Here is an 18332-nt window from a genome sequence, read left to right on the forward strand (position 1 = left end):
GGGAGCAAAACTGTATGCGGGGGGAAGCACAGAGAAAAAATAGGAGGTGAATGCCGGGAACCAGTGGGGTTGGCATATCTATAGCATCTGGTCTGAGGTGGGAGAGGAGGGAAACGCTGAAAATTTTGTTTCTCTCAAAATATCCTATCAACCTCAGCATGTGGTTAAGTGAGTTACTCTCCTTAGTCAATTCATCTAGCTGGAGGGAAAATATTTTCTCTAGAAGACCCTAAGCCTGCAGCCTCTGGTGCCATTGCTGGTGTTGGACATCCTGGTCTGCCATTTTTTCCAGCTGTGGCACTTACACAGTTTACTGAGATTTCTTTACCTGCTAGGCCCGGTTTTCAAGAGGGTTAAGTGAGACAATCAGCACTGAATAATCCAATAGTGCACAAAGTATAGGCTTTGAGCATGCCTAGTTCGGTGGTCCTTGACCAGGGTTTCACATTGTGATCACCGGGAGAGTTTATTAAAATATAAGGGCCCTCCTGGCCAGTGCGGTTCAGTGGTTGAGCGTTGACCTATGAACTAAGAGGTCACAGTTTGATTCCAGGTCAGGGCACATGCCCGGGTTGCGGGCTCCATTGCAGTTGGGGCATGCAGGAGGCAGCCAGTCAATGCTTCTCTCTCATCATTGATGTTTCTATCTCTCTCTCCCTCTCCCTTCCTCTCAGAAATCAATAAAAATATATTTAAAAAAAAATAATACAAGGTCCCAGGCACTGAATGGGGAAACCTGGGGGCTGAGCAGAGTTGTTTTCCCAAGAGGGGGAGGGGTTACAAACAAGCCACAATTGTCCCCTGCCTTGGAGGGTACTGTGTACCAGAATACTAAGTTGTTATCCATGTGGTGCCAAAAATACCAAGAGGCAAAGTGATGTAGTGAGAAAGGCACTGGCTTTGAAGTCATTCATACAGGTCTGTGATGAAACTCGGGCCCAGTCGATTGCCAGCTACATGACTTGAGGAAAGGCATTTCATCTCTCTGAGCCTCAGTTTCTGCATCTATGTAGTAGAGATTATAGTTCTCTTCAAGCTTATAGTGATATTAATTTGAGCAAGGCAGCACCTGGTGGTCAGCCAATGTTAGCATCACTTGTCTTTTCAGAATAGAGCCTTCACTTCATTCTGGAAGTTGGGAAATATAGCTTCTGGGAGCTTCCCTGGCGACAACTGAGCTGTCCAGCCATGCAGTTGGCCTTTAGGCATTGAATGGAACTGAATTTCCTTCAGAAGGAACAGCTGCTATGTCACTGGTGATAGGTCACTGAGGATTGTGCCAGCTCAGAGGTGACAGTAGCAGGGAAGCCGGGCAGTGGAGAGAGCTCCTTTGGCCTTTTCCTTATTAAAAAAATAAACTGTCCATTTTTTAAAATTAGCCTTAGGGACATTGTCTCCCTGTCAATTGAACAAAAACACCCCAACTGGGGTGTTTGAGGCCTATTGAAGAGGGAGGTGAACTGTGTGGTTATGGTTGTTGTTAGTGGTGTTCCCTTCCATCCAGGGCAAGAGTCCCTTTGATACCTCCCTGCATTCACTTCTTGAGTTAGTGTTGGAATAGAATGACCTAATTCTCTTAAATGCACATACTGATTCATGCATATCATGGCACAAAAGCAATAACACACAGCAAAACCAGAAGAGGTTCTGAGGCCTAGTCAACAGAGATGACAGACAGCAATTTTTCCCTTCCTGCTTCCCATATCCCACCCAGATCCCCAAGCAGTAGTTCCCAATCTATCCAAGTGAGAAGGAAGCCATCAAAGGGGAAATTTCCCCAGATGTTCTTAGGGTCAGCTAGCTCAAGATATGGCCAGTTTTGAGATTAGGGTATGTAGTGAAACAGCTGCAATTGATAAAAGCTACAGGAACAAGGAAGTAAGACTACCTCCCCACTGGAATTATGGGTTAAAACCAGCAAAGACCAGCACCATCCAACATGGCAACTCATTTCAAACCCCTAGCCTCATTACACACTCATTGTAATACATTAGCATGCTAAACTACACACCCTGAGCCACCATGAACAGAAACAGAAAGCCCATATAAGGATTCAAAATGGTCAATGGAGCTCCTTTGAGAAATCCTCTCCCTTTTCCCAGGAAAATCCTGAATATTCCTCTCCCTTATTGAATACCCTACCCCTTGATTAAGGGAACCTCAATAAAGGAAGCAAATTCTGCTAAGGGGGGAGGGGCGGGGCTGCTCTGTCTGTGGAGGAGCCACTCTCTGTCCCATTGCTTCACTAAGAAATTCACTTTAGCTTTAAAGCCTAGGCTGGCCCCAAATGGAATTCTTTCCTGCTTAAAGCCAAGAACCCACAGGGGGTCGTGGACCTGTCTGGAACACCTGCGTCAGTTTTACAATGTCTTTTCTAGCCATAAGACATTCTAGCAGGGGATATTGGGAATAAGGGGAGAGGGGGAAAAGAGGAGTTCAAAGGTCAGTTCCCACTTTCTTTGCAGTTGTCTCTTTGTTGTTCACTTTATGACTCTTCTTGCTTTGGGGCTGTTATTGGTATTTTGACTTTATTCTGATCGTTGCTGCTTTTTGCCCTTTTTCCAAGAGCACATGCTCCCAATTGCTCTCTCGGGTGTGCAGCAGAAACATCCAGGAACCTCTGCTGGTGAGTTCCTCACCTGTCTTATTCCTCTTAACATCTCAGCACTTAGCACAGTACCTGGCTCCAAGGTGGCCCTCTGCTGAACCAGTGGCTCCTATTGCATGGGAAGTGAGACTCAGCTTAGAGAAGGGTAGTTCTGTCATGGCTCCTCTAAAAGCTGGCTCTGTCCATCTCAGGCTTTCCTGGGCAGAGGGCAAAGGAAGGGTAGAAGGAGGAGAGAAAGCAACAGCTTTCCAGCTCCTCCCCAGGCAATGGGAAACACTTGGGATTTGGAACCCGAAACCTGAATTCAAGAGACAGACCTTTCACTTGCTAACTGCATGAACCTTGGGCTATTTACTTAAGTCCTCTGAACCTCAGTGTGTTTATTTATTTGTTTCCTGGAAAAAATAATAAGATTTTTCTTTCCTACCTCACAATCAAAGAAGTTGTGACAATGAAAGAAATAACATTTATGAAAATGCTCTATAAAGAAGTATATGAATGACAGCTATTATTTTTTGGAAAGTGGTTTGTCCAATGGGTTCAAATGTACTGGGTACCTACTATGTGCTAGGGGTTTCAGTAAGTACATAACTGAAGGCAGCCCAAAGAAGGGAGCCATTCATAGACCGCACTCAGCCTGGGGGTGTCTTGGGTGTTTCTGTTGCTGCAGCCTGTAGTCCTTTCATCCTGTGGAGTCTGAGGCCGTAAATAACACCCAAGACATTCTCATTTGGTTTCAGGACACCCCCAGGCTGAGTCTGTGAATGGCCCCCTTCTTTGGGCTGCCCCCATTTGCACGGCTGCTGGCCACCATCTCTGGGAATACTGAGAAATAACCAAATACAATGTTGGCTGAAACTGCATACAGATCATGGACACTGTGTGAATCCAAGTATCATGTCCAATCTAAGAGTAGATATAGTAGGAGGGAAAATTACACCCAATTTTTGCTATTTGTCTCCTCTCCCACCTCAAATCAGATATTGTAGATATGCCAACTCCTCTGCTGGTAGCCAGCCCCACTGATTTCTGACGTTCACCTCCTACTTTGCTCTCTATCGCCCCCTCACACAGTTTTGTTCCCAGGAGTCCCCCATAAACAGTGGGTAGGTGAAAAGGAATAGCAAAGGGAAAGACGAAAAAAAAATAGCACTTTATTGGGAAGCAGTGATACTGTTTTAGATGAAAATTTGCCTGCAAATAGACCCCCTCAGTCATGTGAGCAATAATAAATTATATGTAAATACCAACACACATGCATTTTGTGCAAATTTCCATGTGGCCCTCCTCCCAGGTATTTGGAGATGGTGTGAGAACATCCTAAGTCTAGCCCAATGGTTAAGAACTAGATGTTGAAGTCCATCGGACCTAGGGTACTAGCTCTTCTGATAACTAGCTACATGGCCTTAGGCAAGCTACATGACCTCTCTGTGTCTCAGTTTCCTCCTCTATAAAATGGAAATTTTAGTGTGAGGACTGAGTAAAGCACTGTATATTCTACTTCATGGTGGCTTAGAAGGAAACAGTGACTCTAATGGGATCCATTCCTCTTCTCTGCTTTTTTCTCTCCTTGTCAATGACTTATCCTGTCCCCTCCCACACAGCAGCACCTGATTCAAAGCTGACTCTTCCTCCTTCAAGGCATCTAAGCTCTAAGGACGCACCTTCCCTCCTTGTATGGGAGTTATGTTCTTGGCTTTGAGACAGATTTCTTAAATTGTCTTCCTCAGTTGCAAGTGACTCAGCCGTTGCTTAGAGATTTAATTAACCAACGATAGAAGGCTTGAGAGAGATAAACCCCTGGGGACTTTCTCTCGCTCTTGGTTGGCTGTGAGCAGGGTGAGAATGGAACAATAAGGAAGCTTCCAGAACTTGCACTGTCCAATATGGTAGCCACAGTGGCTATTGAGCAAGTGAAATGTGACTGTCCAAACTAAGATATGCCAAAAGTGTAAAATACACACCAGATTTGGAAGATTTCTATAATGAAGAATGTAAATGTCTTATTATATTTATTACAAGTTGAAAAAATATATTTATATATTGGTTTTACTTTTGTTAATATGGCTACTAGACAATTTCAAATTACCTGTGTGGCTATTGCATGATGCTGTTCTAATCTTCACGATTTAATAATGACTTAATGTGCCAAGAGTTTTAAAAAGTGATTTTAAATAGATCTCCTTTTACCTTTATGAAGTGGTATTGCTAAAACTGTTTTTCAGATAAGACCATGGCACATTCTGTGTTTAAACAATCAGTAGACTTTCTTGACTGGAGCAGATGCAAGTTGGGGAACAATCAGATGGAAGAACACTGACTTGGGAATCAAGAAACCTAGCTTCTCGCCCTGGCCAGTCTGGCTTAGTGGTTGGAACGTCAGCCCTGGGACTGAAGGGTCGTGGGCTCCATTCCGGTCAAAGGCACATACCCTGGTTGCAGGCTTGATCCCTGGCCCTGGTCGGGGCACATGTGTGAAGCAACCAATCGATGTGCCTCTCTCACATAGATGTTTCTCTCCCCTTCCCGCCCACTCTCTCTAAATATCAATGGAAAAAGTGTCCTCGGGTGAGAATTAATAGCAACAAAAAAAAAGAAACCTGGCATCTCTTCAGCAAATTACTGTCCCTCTCTGGATCTCTGATGTTTACTTAAAAAATAAAGAGATTGGCTGGATTAGAATTTAAGCATAGGAAGCTAATAACCTGTGGGTTGAATATAATCAGAGATTTGTTTGTGAGTTTTGGCCAACACAGTGTTTTATAGTTTAGTTTATTTACAAACTTTCAGGTAAGGGTTAGGTATTGACTGAGCTCCTATCACTACCCTTGGACTTTCATTCGACCACTTCACACATTCTTTACCTGCCTCAAAACGCTTGGCTGCAAATATTAAATTCCAGGTAGAATGACTCAGTGGGAGGAATGCTGACCCTTCTTAGAACCAGGTGGTCTTAAGTGGTAGCCTAATTTTTGTCTTGCCTTCTAGCCCTCCCTCTTTTTTTAAAAAAAAAACTGATGTTACCATATTAAACTTCCAACAAAAACAGCACCATATCCTCCTGAAGAATCATAAATATTAAACTAAAAGGAAACAAAAATAATCTACTCAGGGCCAACCTTTCATTTTACAGACAAGAAAACCAAAAGAAACCAGGGCATAAAGTGCTTTTTATACTTGCATGTGTCAGCGATTTTAAGATATAAGATAAAAAATAATTTTAAAAGATTCTAATCTTATACTACTTATTTGTAATTCCTTTACATAAAACCCAGGTAAATTTTTCTTCTTTTTTTTTTTAACTAAAATTCAGTGGGATGAATGGCTAGAAAAATAGTATAGAACTGCTTCCCTTTCCTTGTGATTATGCTATATAAAACCTGAACAAAAAAATAGGTAAATGTAACCCACACAATGAAAGTAAATAGCTAAAGAGTTTTAAAGCAGTGAAAGCAGTCTTTTTTTGCAGGGATAATAGCAATTTGGATGTGAGCTACTGCTTTTGCATATTAAACACAAGTCTTTGTCTCTTTCACCTCAGTAGTGTGAGAAAGCAAAATCTGATTTGATGGGGGGGGGGGGGGGGGGTGTAGAGGGAGGAAAAGACCATAAATAAAAGGGTGTGTTGTTTCCTGAGGGACATTCTCCCTAATGGCATTCTGCCCAGAAGCCCTTTTTTCTTGGCTAAACCATGTGATCAGGATAAGTTGAGTAACCAGACTGAGACCCCAGAGGGTCTGGAAAGACCACAACATTGATCAGTGCCTTCACGGTCCAGACTTAAGCCAGACCTGGCCCTGAGGCCAGACTGGTCAGTGTTGCTATTGAATAAATGCAGTCATGGAAACCACATGTGATCTCTGTCTGGAGAAATTCAAGATCAGCTATGGCATAGAACCTCCCAAAGTTAGCTATTCATAGAATTGTCTGAAGATATGATCACCCCCCAACTCTTCCCAGGCATCTCTTCTGGGAGAAAAGTTGAACACTGGATACATGGCCTGATTCAGGCAAGGATATCTCCTTGTATTTTTCCCAGACACGTTGCACATGAAGCCAATGTCCAAAAAGGGGAAAAGACAGATCTGTTTCTCCTCCACAGAAATATAAAAAGGTAAATGCTGGAAGCTGCCTGAGGGATTCGAGAGGTGGAAGCAAAAAATAGCCTTTGCAAATGATGAAAACCAATTCAACCAAATGAAGTTCAGGAGATGAAAATTAATAGTAAAACGGCTGCAGGGGTGGGGAATGTCCGGCCCAGGGGCAGTACAAGGCCCGCAAAATCATTTGGTCTGGCCCTGCCAAGGCATTAGGGGTGAATTAATTAAACGTTTGACCAAACATAGCAGGCTAAGTTTTAAGTTGATAATTTTGTATAGTCCGGTAATGATGTTATAAATATCCAAATGGCCCTTGGCAGAAGAAAGGTAGAGAGACACAGGTTTTCTCAACATGCATGTTCATTTTCTTCTCTGCATATATACTTTCTCTAGCAGCAGGCCATTAGTTCTCCCTTTGTTTATCCAACAATCTACCCATTTTGATTCAAGGTGCATCAGGAATCCCACTTCTCCCATGAAGATTTTTCTAACCCTCTAATCCTGCCTTTACTATCTGTATCCTCATTTGCCACTTATTTAGGACTTTGAGCTGCTTTTTAACATATTTAAATACTAGGAGCCCAGTGCACGAATCCGTACACCTTGAAAGGAACTGTGGGCTGCAAGGCTGCAGTGGGCACAGGGGCGGGTCTCGGCCCATCCTCTGTGCCCCGCCTGGCCCCTCCCACCACGGCCTGGTCCTGTCTTCCAGCAGCCCCGCTCTCATGTGCTGATGGCCCTGGCCCTGCTTGCACCCGCTGATGGTGCAGAGCAAGCAGCTGGTGTGAGCGCCCCTCAGGAGCAGGGGGAGGTGGGGAAGCCCTCAGGGGCGATCAGGGCTGGCAGCAGCTGCTTGCACTCGCTGATGGCGCTGAGCGATTAGGTCTAGCTCTGGGCGCCAGTAGCGGGACCGTGGCGCATGGGAGCAAATAATTTTCAGTAATCACCAGAGGCTTGTCCTGATGACAGCAACTGATCGGCAACCCGCATTGGTCTGGTGCTCACGTGCTCCACCATCCCACCACAGCCAATGCCTGCCATGTTCCGCGCTCTGCTGCCTGCTCCTGATGCCCGCCATGTTCTGCGCGTGTCCCCTGGTGGTCAGCGTACATCATAGTGACCAGTTGTTTGGTTGTTCTGCCACCTGGTCTATTTGCATATTAGGGTTTTATATATATAGATGTGCAGCTCACTTTCCTGACGAGGCTGGATGCTGTAAACCCTTCACAGACAGAGCTCTGTGAGTGACAGTGTCTAGCTGAGCTGAGCACAGCTTTCAAGAGGAGCCAGGGGAGCAGCTCTATCAGCCAAGGACTAGGGCAGTGATGGCGAACCTATGACATGTGTGTCAGAGATGACATGTGAACTCATTTTTTTGGTTGATTTTTCTTTGTTAAATGGCATTTAAATATGTAAAATAAATATCAAAAATATAAATCTTTGTTTTACTATGGTTGCAAATATCAAAAAATTTCTATATGTGACACGGCACCAGAGTTAAGTTAGGGTTTTTCAAAATGCTGACACGCCGAGCTCAAAAGGTTCGCCATCACTGGCCTAGGGCCTCCCTGGGCACTGCATTTCCCTGACTCCATGCTTGCTTCCCTTCCTGGCCAAACAGGAACCATATTCCTCTGGTCCGTTTCTTTCCTCACTGAGAACCAAAGCAATGTTTATTTTCTTATTCAAAAGATAAGATATCAGGGGAACAGAAAGCATTATGAGCTGTCCAGGGAAGTTTATGAGAGTAATTGTCGCCATTATCCAGATTATTAAGATTTTCTTGGAAAACCAAACTCTTTCCCGTTGAACAGAGCTGGATGATTTTAGAAAAACAAACAAACAAAAGGAAGCAAAGAAATACCTTCTACAGCCTCCTTCGGGATGTGGTTACCAGGCATCTGAGGAGTTTTTTGTTTGTTTGTTTGTTTTTTAAGATTTGTATACATCGAGTTTACACAAGTCACAAGTTAAATGCAGGGAGGTCCAATAAAACAGGCATTAACAATAAAAATATAGTCCAAACTGAACTGTACACTTAAAATGGTTAAGATGATAAATTTTATGTTATGTGTATGTCACCATAATTGAAAATGTAAAAAAGTGCAGTCAGTGTATGATATCAACCACTCAAATAAGTGTAGCGAGTTCAAAATGGAAGCTGTAAGAGATCACAAATTTATGGGGGAAAACAGACTAAGCCATGTTAGTCTAATGGAAGGGCAAGAGCAGTCAATAACTATGCTATACCACGAGTTAGGTAAGGAAGAAAATGACCATTAGAGTTCACCAAGGAATAAAAGTATTTGTTAAGAAATCAAAATCATACTTGGAATTAAAATCAATTGCATGCATAACTAGGTGCTATATATTCATTAGATGTCTGTTTTTATTTATATAATTGCCAAAAGAATGAATGTGAGATGGAGCCAAGAACTATCATAATAATATACCATTGAATATGTGACTTCATACATTTCTCCTCAAGTTAAAAGTCAGATCGTGCCAAGAACATAAAATCCCAGCCTGACAAATGAGGTGAGGAACAAAGGGAGGAAGCAGTAACTTTGGCTGGGTGTCTTGGATGGGCACATCTGCAGAGAAAAGTTTCCCCATTGTTTTCTGCAGGATTTCTCAAATGTCTGACTTCAGAACACTTTTAATATAGAATATATTGAGGAAAAACCCCAGTAAGAGCTCATTGACTACATCATGATAATGATGACAATAGCTAGCGTTTGCTGATACTTGCACGCCTACACTGTTCTAAGCGCTTTATACACATCGACTCATTTAATCCTCAGAGCAACTTGCAAGATAGGTATTGTTACCTCTCATTTTGCAGATGAGGAAATGGAGGCACAGACAGCCACAGAGTTCATAGCTCAAAGCAGTTGGGCTCCAGAGCCTGAAGGCCGGAACCACTGTTGTGGACTGAGTCACAGTGTTCCCCCCAAACACCTATGTTGAAATTCCAGCCCCAATGTGATGGTATTTGGAGATGGAGCCTTTGGAAGGTAACTAGATTTAGATGAGGTGATGAGGGTGGCCTCCTTATGAGATTAGAAGAGACACAAGAATCCTCTCTCTCTCTCTCTTTCTCTCTCAAAAACACCCAGCCCCTAGGGTTGTCATTTCCTCCCTTTGTTCCTCGCCTCATTTGTCAGGCTGGAATTTTATGTTCTTGGCACATTCTGACTTTTAACTTAGAAAAAAAGGATGAAGTTACATATTCAACTATATTCAGCATGTGCACGAAGAAGAGGTCATGTGAGCGTGCAACCAGCTGGAGGCTGCCTGCCACAAGAAAAGAGGTCTTAGAATGAAACCTACCTGCCTGCACCTTGATCTTGGGGTGCCAGCCTTCACAACTGTGAGAAAGACATGTCTGCTGTTTAAGCCACTCAGTCTGTGGTATTTTGTTATGGCAGCCAGAGCAGACTAAGACTATATACCACATCCTCCTTCTGCCCAGCACAGAATTTTAAGGAATAGCGTGTAAATGTTTAGGCCACAATAAACACGGAATAGCATAACAATGGATGTTGAAATCACAGGATGCCTAATAAGGAGAGGTGATTGTTGATCAGTAAGAGTTGCTGCCTTCCTCAAGCTCCCACTAGACACAGGTGTGCCATGCTTTGCCCATTGTGCTTGCATGGGCACATCATTTCTAAAGGCAAGTAGACACATGCTATAGGGTAAAAACCACATAAGTGTGTTCATTATCTTTTAAAAATTAAATTTATTTTTAGAATACTTTTAGATTTACAGAAAGATTGCAAAGAAAGTAACGTACATTTGTTACAACTATTGAACCAATATTGAACATTATTATTAACTAAGTTATTAACTTGATTCAGATTTCCTTAAATTTTTTATTTTTACCTAATATCCTTTTTTTTCCCCCTGTTCCAGGACCCATCCACAATGCACATTACATTTAGTTGTCATGTCTCCTTAGGCTCCTCTTGGCTGTGACAGGTTCTGAGACACTAGAGGCCCGAAGCACGAAATTCGTGCAAGGGTAGACCCTCACAGCCCCAGCTGCCTCGGCCCTCACAGCCGCCCCGGCTGCTGCCTTGGCCTTTGAAGCCCTGGCTTCGTCCAGAACTTTTTCCTGATGGTCATTCTGCTGTTCAGTATAATTAGCATATTAGCTCTTTATTATATAGGATACTAGTCAGGTATTTTGTAAACTGTTTCTCCATTGGGATTTGTCTGATGTTTTTTCCCATGATTTGACTGGGATTATGGGTTTTTTGGAGGAAGACCACGGAGGTAAAGTGTCATTTTCATTTCCATGTCCTCCTCCTCCTTTAAACTTTATTTTTTAGACAGTCTTAGGTTCACAAAAAAATTGAGTAGAAAGTACAGAGATTTCCCATAGACCCTTTACCCCCAATAGCATCCCCCACTATTAACATACCCCACCAGAATGGTATATTTGTTATAATTAATGGACCTACATTAACACATCTTTATCATCCAAAGTCCATTGTTTACATCAGGGTTCTTCACTTTTGGTGTTGCACATTCTATAGGTTTTGGCAACTGTATAATGACATGTATCCACCATTGTAGTATCATATAGAATAGTTTCACTGCCTATTCATTTCTTCCCCCACCGCACCCCTGAGAATCACTGATCTTTTTATTGTCTCCATAGTTTTGCCTAGAATGTCATCTTGTTGGAATCATACAGTATGTAGCTTTTGCAGATTGGCTCTTTCACTTAGCAAAATACATTTAAGATTCCTCCATGTCTTTTCATGGCTTGATAACTCATTTTCTTTTATTTTTAAAACTAGAGGTCCGTTGCACAAAGAGATTCATGCAATAGGCCTTCCCTTCCCCTGGCTGCCGGCACCGGTTTTCCTCCGGCACCCAGGACCCAGGCCTTCACTCCGGCCAGAGCCTTCAGCCTTCACGGCTCCGGACAGAGCCTTCAGTCTTCGCTCTGCCGCTTCCCCCCTACGTATGCAAATTAACCGCAATCTTTGTTGGGTTAATTTGCATACTCTCCTGATTGGCTGGTGAGCGTAGTGGAGGAATGGTTAATTTACATGTTTGTCTATTATTCGGTAAGATTTTTTAAATTGATTTTAGACAGAGAGGGAGAGGGAGAGGGATAGAGAGATAGAAACATCAATTGGCTGCCTTCTCCATGTTTCTACTGGGAATTGAGCCCACAACCCAGGTATGTGCCCTGGCTGGGAATTAAACCATGACCTCCTGGTTCATAGGTCGATGATCAACCACTGAGCCATACTAGTGGGGCCCATTTTTAATTAGGTTGCTTGTTTTCTTACTGTTGAGTTTTAAGAGTTCTTTGTATATTTTGGATAACAGTCCTTTATCAAACGTGTCTTTTGCAAATATTTTCTCCAGTCTGTGTCTTGTCTTATTCTCTTGACACTGTCTTCTCAGAAGTTTTTAATTTTGATGAAGTCCAGCTCACCAGTTCTTTCTTTCACAAACTGTGCCTTTGGTGTTGTATATAAAAAGCCAGTGCAGTCCCCAAGGCCATCTAGGTTTTCTCCTATGTTAGCTTTTAGGACTTCACTAGTTTTGTTTCACTTTTAGCTTTATGATATCTTTGTGATGGGTATAGGTCTGTTTCTAAACTCATTTGTTCTCACATGTGGATTCACAGTTGTTCCACATAATGTCATTCATATACTGTACATACATTTTAGAAGAAAAATATTGGTACCATCCTAGGAACCTCTCATGGCACAGAGATGGCTACAGAGCAGTTTGGGAGATGTTGATCTTCTAAATAAAAACCCTCCCACCTCTGCAGACTTTCTCCACATATTCAGTCCTCCCACCAGACTGAGCCACAGGCTGCCCTTTTCCACCCTGTTTTCACCAAAATGGCTACTTCTAAAACCCTTCCTCCTGGAAGTTCCAGCTTTCCCACTGGAAACTTCCCTGGCTGAAGTTTCTAACAGATACTAATAGATACAAACACGATACTCTACTTATACCTCTGCTATATCACTCTTCAAATTGTGTAATGGTTGGTTCTTGATCAGTTTTTACCCTACTTTCTAGAATCTGTATTTTCCTTTGTAACACCCCTCTTCAAGTTATAAAGCATATTTCCTCCCATTGAGCCATTCAGGTAGAGTCCTGCCCTGCCTGGGAACCAATGAGTGTGAGGATGGTCATTTGGCTCTCTCCAGATTTGTGTATTTGGGGTAAAACAAAAACAATTGTGGATCATGGGCAAAAGCACACGTGGAGTCTTATGTATATATATACGTATGTCTAAACATTTTAAAGTTGTGAATTTAGGGAATAAACTTTTAAATAAAATATGTTTTATTCTCCTGCCTGCACAAATACACCTTCATATTGACCTGGAAAGGATGATTTAAGATGCAGAATTCTTGAACTGCTTGGAGTTCTGTGTTGGAATGGGGTGGCATAGGAACAAGGACTCCTGTTCCCCCTCTTCTGTCTTGCTTCCTTTCCTCTCCTGCTCTGGACTCACATGCAAGCTCGTGAGTATGCCAGCATGCAGGCCAGCCTCTGTCCACATGCCTTGCAGACAGCTGCATGAGGCCAGCTTTCTGTCCCAGAGACCTCACACTGGCAGAGAGGTCGCCCCCGGGAGGATGGGCCTGGTGGCAGGTCACACAGGCCCTGCAGGCAGGATCAGGGAGAGCCATTTGGGCAGAGGATTCTGGAGTCCAAACCACCTGGAGCAGGATCTAGAGGGGAGGTGGTTGTGGTCTAGATGTGGGTGGCCACATGTCCCTGGCCCAGCGGACTCCTCGTCCAGTGAGGTGAGATGCAACTGGAAGAAGCATGGTTCTCAGACTTTACTGTGTGTGAGAATCACCTGGGATCTGCTTCAGTAGGTCTGGGGTGGGGCCTGAGAGTCTGCATTTCTAACAAGCTCCCAGATATTGCCAATAGTTCTGGTACAAGGACCAGACTTTGAACAGCTCTAAAGCATGGGCCTGAGGCAGGAGTCCCTCTTGCCTGTGTACATCACTATCTTTAGCAAGAAAGGATGTATTTGATAATGATTTAATCACTCCGATGGATAAATTACCAATAGAACTTAGTATACATTTAAGTCATTCAAAAATAATACATGCACGATACAAATTTGAACATAGCATTAACACCCACGCTTGGGGATTCTTTAGTCTGGCATGACCCGGTAAGTTTCATAGCTTTCAGCCCTACCAGTTGTCATTTCTTCCCCTTCTTATACCCTGTGACTCCTTCCTGGATGTGGCTCATCCAGCTACCGACATTTCTGTTAGGGCTTTGCTGTTCCTTCTGCAGACCCTTACAACACATTTCCTTAGTCTTCCTCATACCTTACTCCACTCTTTTCTCTCATGTGCTTCCCCACACTCTCAGTGCATTTCTCATAGCAGTTTCTTCAGCAGACTTGCTACTCTTCAGATCCCTTTGCCCTCTGCCATCAGCCCTCCAGCCCACTCTGCGGAGCCCAGACCAGTTGCCCTGTACCTCCTTCCTCCTGTTCCCAAGCTCCTGACATGCTCACCTTTCCTGATGCTGGAAAGCACCCTCCCTGAGGCCTGCCTTCTGGTGTGTGGAGGCATCTCCACGCGGTAAAAGAAGCTATTTATGCCTTTCGGAAACCTCATCATTGGGGCAGGAAGTGACCAACTTCCTGGCAAAGAACTCCCAAGAACATCTTTCCAAAGGGGAAAAAAAAAGAGAAACCATATCTCTGACGTACATAAGTGGTTTCCTCACTTTTAATTGGCCCTGCTCCAGGCTCCTGATACAGCTCAAGGCTGAACAGCATCTGCTGGTGACAGGAGTCCACCCCGTGTGACCTGATCAGGCTCCAGGCCTTGGATGTGGCAGGTGTTTAGTTAGCCTTGGTCAAATCGAGTTGAACTTCCTGGCGCTGGAACTGTTTCCTATTTACTTTCTGCTCTAGCTGATGCTTTCACACGCATTGCCAAATGTTGATTAACGCATAAAGTTAATTTTTTGCTACAACCGAGGTTTCAGCATATGTCAGAATGTCGAGTCTAGCAAATCATGCCACAGGGTATAGAGAAGGGTGCAAACTTTCTTTTAGAAAGAGGAATGGGGTAACATGGAGTCAGAAATACCCCACCCTACCCCAACACATGGAAAATGCCACCAAAACCCAAAAAAGCAGTGTTGATTAGAAGAACTAATAACTTTGTTTTAGAGTTATGCAAGAGATGGCTTTGAGGGGCAATAAATGAATCGTTTTCAAATAGTTTTATATTTCAATTACAGTTGGCATTCAATATTAGATTAATTTCAGGTATACAGCATAATGGTTAGATATTTGTATAATTTACTAACTGATACGCTCAGTAAGTGCAGTCCCCACCTGGCACCAGACATTGTGATTACAATATTATTGACTATGTTCCCTATGCTATACTTTACATCCCTGTGACTGTTTTTAAAACTGCCCATTTGTACTTCTTAATCCCCTTCACCTTTTCACCCAGTTCCCATCTCCCCCACCTCACAACCATCAGTTTGTTCTCTGTATTTATGATGATGTTTTGTTTGTTTATTTTGTTCTTTAGATTCAGGCTATGCTTTCATGGTGTCTCAGCAGAGCCCACCTTTCTAGTGCTTGTGAGGATAGACGACTGACACATGAAGAAGTCTTGGCAGGGACATTCTTCTGCACAGGTGTGGTCTTGGGGCCCTCTTGTTCTATCCTAGCACACTGGCTCTTCTCTCCACACAAACGGTGTTCATTGCTGTGATTTGCCTGATGGCCTGGCTGACTGACAGCTTTTCTGAGTGAGAAATGAAGGTCCAAGGGTGTTTCTCCTAGAGTGTCTTTTAGGATAGTGTTCAGGAAGGTTGTCCTGGGGGACTATCTGGTGTAGCCATGATTCAAACCATAACTCCCTCTGCCCATAAGAGCCCAAGGTGTGGCCCTGGCTGAACCAGGTGGCTTTCCTTCTCCCAAATCAGAAGGTTGGGAAATGTATTTCATTCACCTGTGTTAGTTGAAAAGTTTAAGCTATTTGTGTAGGGTTGTGTTTTTTGTTGTTGTTGTTTTTTTTTGTGTGTTCCATCTCTTCTTTGTTTCTTTTCCTCTTCTTTGTCTTTTTTTTGGATTTGTTGAGTACTTTTTTTATGATCCCATTTTATTTCCACTATTGGCTTTTGAGTTTTATCTCTTAAAAATTTTTGGTGGTTTCTTCCTGGTTTACAACATATATATTTAATTTATCACAGTCTCCCTTCAAATAATTTTATATTACTTCACATATAGTAAAAGACACAACCATATACTTCCATTTCCTCTTTTTTACCTTTTGTGCTGTTATTGCCATACATTTTACTTAGACATATGCTATAAACTCCAAGATACATCATAATTATTCTTGCATTATTCTTTTAAAGAGATTTAAGAGCAAGAAAATTTTCTTTTATATTTACCCTATTTAATCATTTCTGATGCTCTCTATTCCTATCGAAATTTCCATCACCTTGTGCCTGAAGAACTTCCTTTAACATTTCTTCTAATGCAGGTCTATTGGCAACAAATCCTTTTGTTTTTTGTCTGAAAAAGTACTTATTTTGCTTTTGTCTCTGAAAGATATTTTCATATGGTATAGATAGATTTCTAGGTTGAAAGTTTTTATTTCAGTATAGTAATGATGTTGTTCCACTTTCTTATTTGTCAAGTTTCTGACAAGAAGAATGCTATCGCCCTAACTGGTTTGGCTTAGTGGATAGAGCATCAGCCTGCGGACTCAAGGGTCCCAGGCTCGATTCCGGTCAAGGGCATGTACCTTGGTTGCGGGCACATCCCCAGTGGGGAGTGTGCAGGAGGCAGCTGATCGATGTTTCTCTCTCATTGATGTTTCTAACTCTCTATCCCTCTCCCTTCCTCTCTGTAAAAAATCAATAATATATATATTTTTAAAAAGAATGCTAACATTCTTGTTTTTGCTTCTCTGTACACTATGTTTCTCTCCTCTGACCACTTTTAAGATTTTAATTTTTCTTTTTTGTTTACTCATGATGAGAGAGAGAGGGAGAGAGAGAACACATCAATTTGTTGTTCCACTTATTTGTGCAGTCATTGGTTGATTCTTGAATGTGCCCTGACAGGGGATCAAACCTGCAACCTTGGTGTATCGGGACAATGCTCTAACCAATTGAGCTACCTGGCCAGGGCAAGATTTTAATTTTTATTACTAGTTTTCACCAATTTGATTACAATGTGCCTTGATGTGGTTTTATTTATGTTTATTCTTCTTGGAATTTATTGAACTTCTGATATCTGTGAGTTTATAGTTTTTATCAAATTTGGGGAAATTTCAGCCATTATTTTTCCAAAATTTTTTCTATTTCCCTTCCTCTCCTGGAATTCAAATTATAGGTATGTTATACCACTTAATATTGTATCACAAATAACTGAGACTTTTTCTTAGTCTTTTTTCTTTGGACAGTTTCTATTGCTATGTCTTCAATTCACCAATCTTTTTTTCTGTGTTATATGATTTGCTCTTAACCACATGCAGTATATTTTTTTATCTCAAATATTGCATTTTTCACCTTTAGGAGTTCCATTGGATCTTTTTTTGTATCTTCTATTTCTCTCTTCATTATTTTTGTTTGTCTCTATCTTCCTCAGCCTGTGGAACATGCGTATAATAGCTTTTTAAATGTTCTTGTCTGCCTAATCCATCATCTCTGTCATTTATGGATCTGTTTCTACTGATTGATTTTCCTCCTAGTTATGGGTAGTATTTTCCTATTTTGAGGCATGCTCGGCAAGTTTTGCATGGTTGCAGGCTATTGTGAATAGTCCTCTCTGAAAGTAGTTGTTGGGTGCTACATTTTGTTGTAAGCCTTTAAGTGGTGCTCTGGTTGTTCTGGCATGCAATTAAGTCACCTGGAGTCAGTTTGATTCCCGCAAGGCTTGCTTCAAGCTTTGTTAGGGTGGGTCCTAAGCAGCAGTGAGTCTAGGGCTAATTTAGCCACACTCCTATGACAATGCCCCTCTGAGAATTCTACCTGATGCTCTGTGTATTAGGAGATCTTTTCACTCTTGCTAACGGGAGAATTCCATGAGCTCCAGGAATTTGGGGAACTCTTGCTTTATATTATTATCTATTCCCCCCTCCCCAGATTTATGTGGCTTTTTCTCACACACACACAGATCAGTATCCAACCAAAGAAGCAATCTGGAGATCGCTGGAGCTTTTTCTCTGGGAAGAACCCTCCTCTCTGATATGCTGCCTCTCTAACTCTAGCCATTTTGGCTTCCAAACTCCAGTCTATCAATTCAATAAGAGCGCCAGGTTCTGTTTGGGTTCCCCCTCCCCACAGTGCAGCCTGGACCCTGCCTGCAGCTAGTAAACTGAAGCAATCATCAGACTGACTTCTTTTTTCTCCTTCTCTCAGGGACCACAGTCCTGTGCTGACTATTGTTCCAGGTCATACTTTGTCTAGATTTTTAGTTCTTTAAGGTAAGAGAATAAATTCCTGGAGCCCCTGTTACTTCATCATGGCCAGAAGCAGAAGTTATCTCAATGCAGACTTAACTATATTACATCATGATGTTTTCACTTAACAGTAGACTTTTGTGATTTTTCCATCTTATTGCA

The sequence above is a fragment of the Myotis yumanensis genome, unplaced genomic scaffold (assembly GCF_028538775.1).
Source record: "Myotis yumanensis isolate MYYU_CA2020_CCGP unplaced genomic scaffold, mMyoYum1.0.hap1 SCAF_17, whole genome shotgun sequence".
NCBI classification, from domain to species: Eukaryota; Metazoa; Chordata; class Mammalia; order Chiroptera; family Vespertilionidae; genus Myotis; species Myotis yumanensis.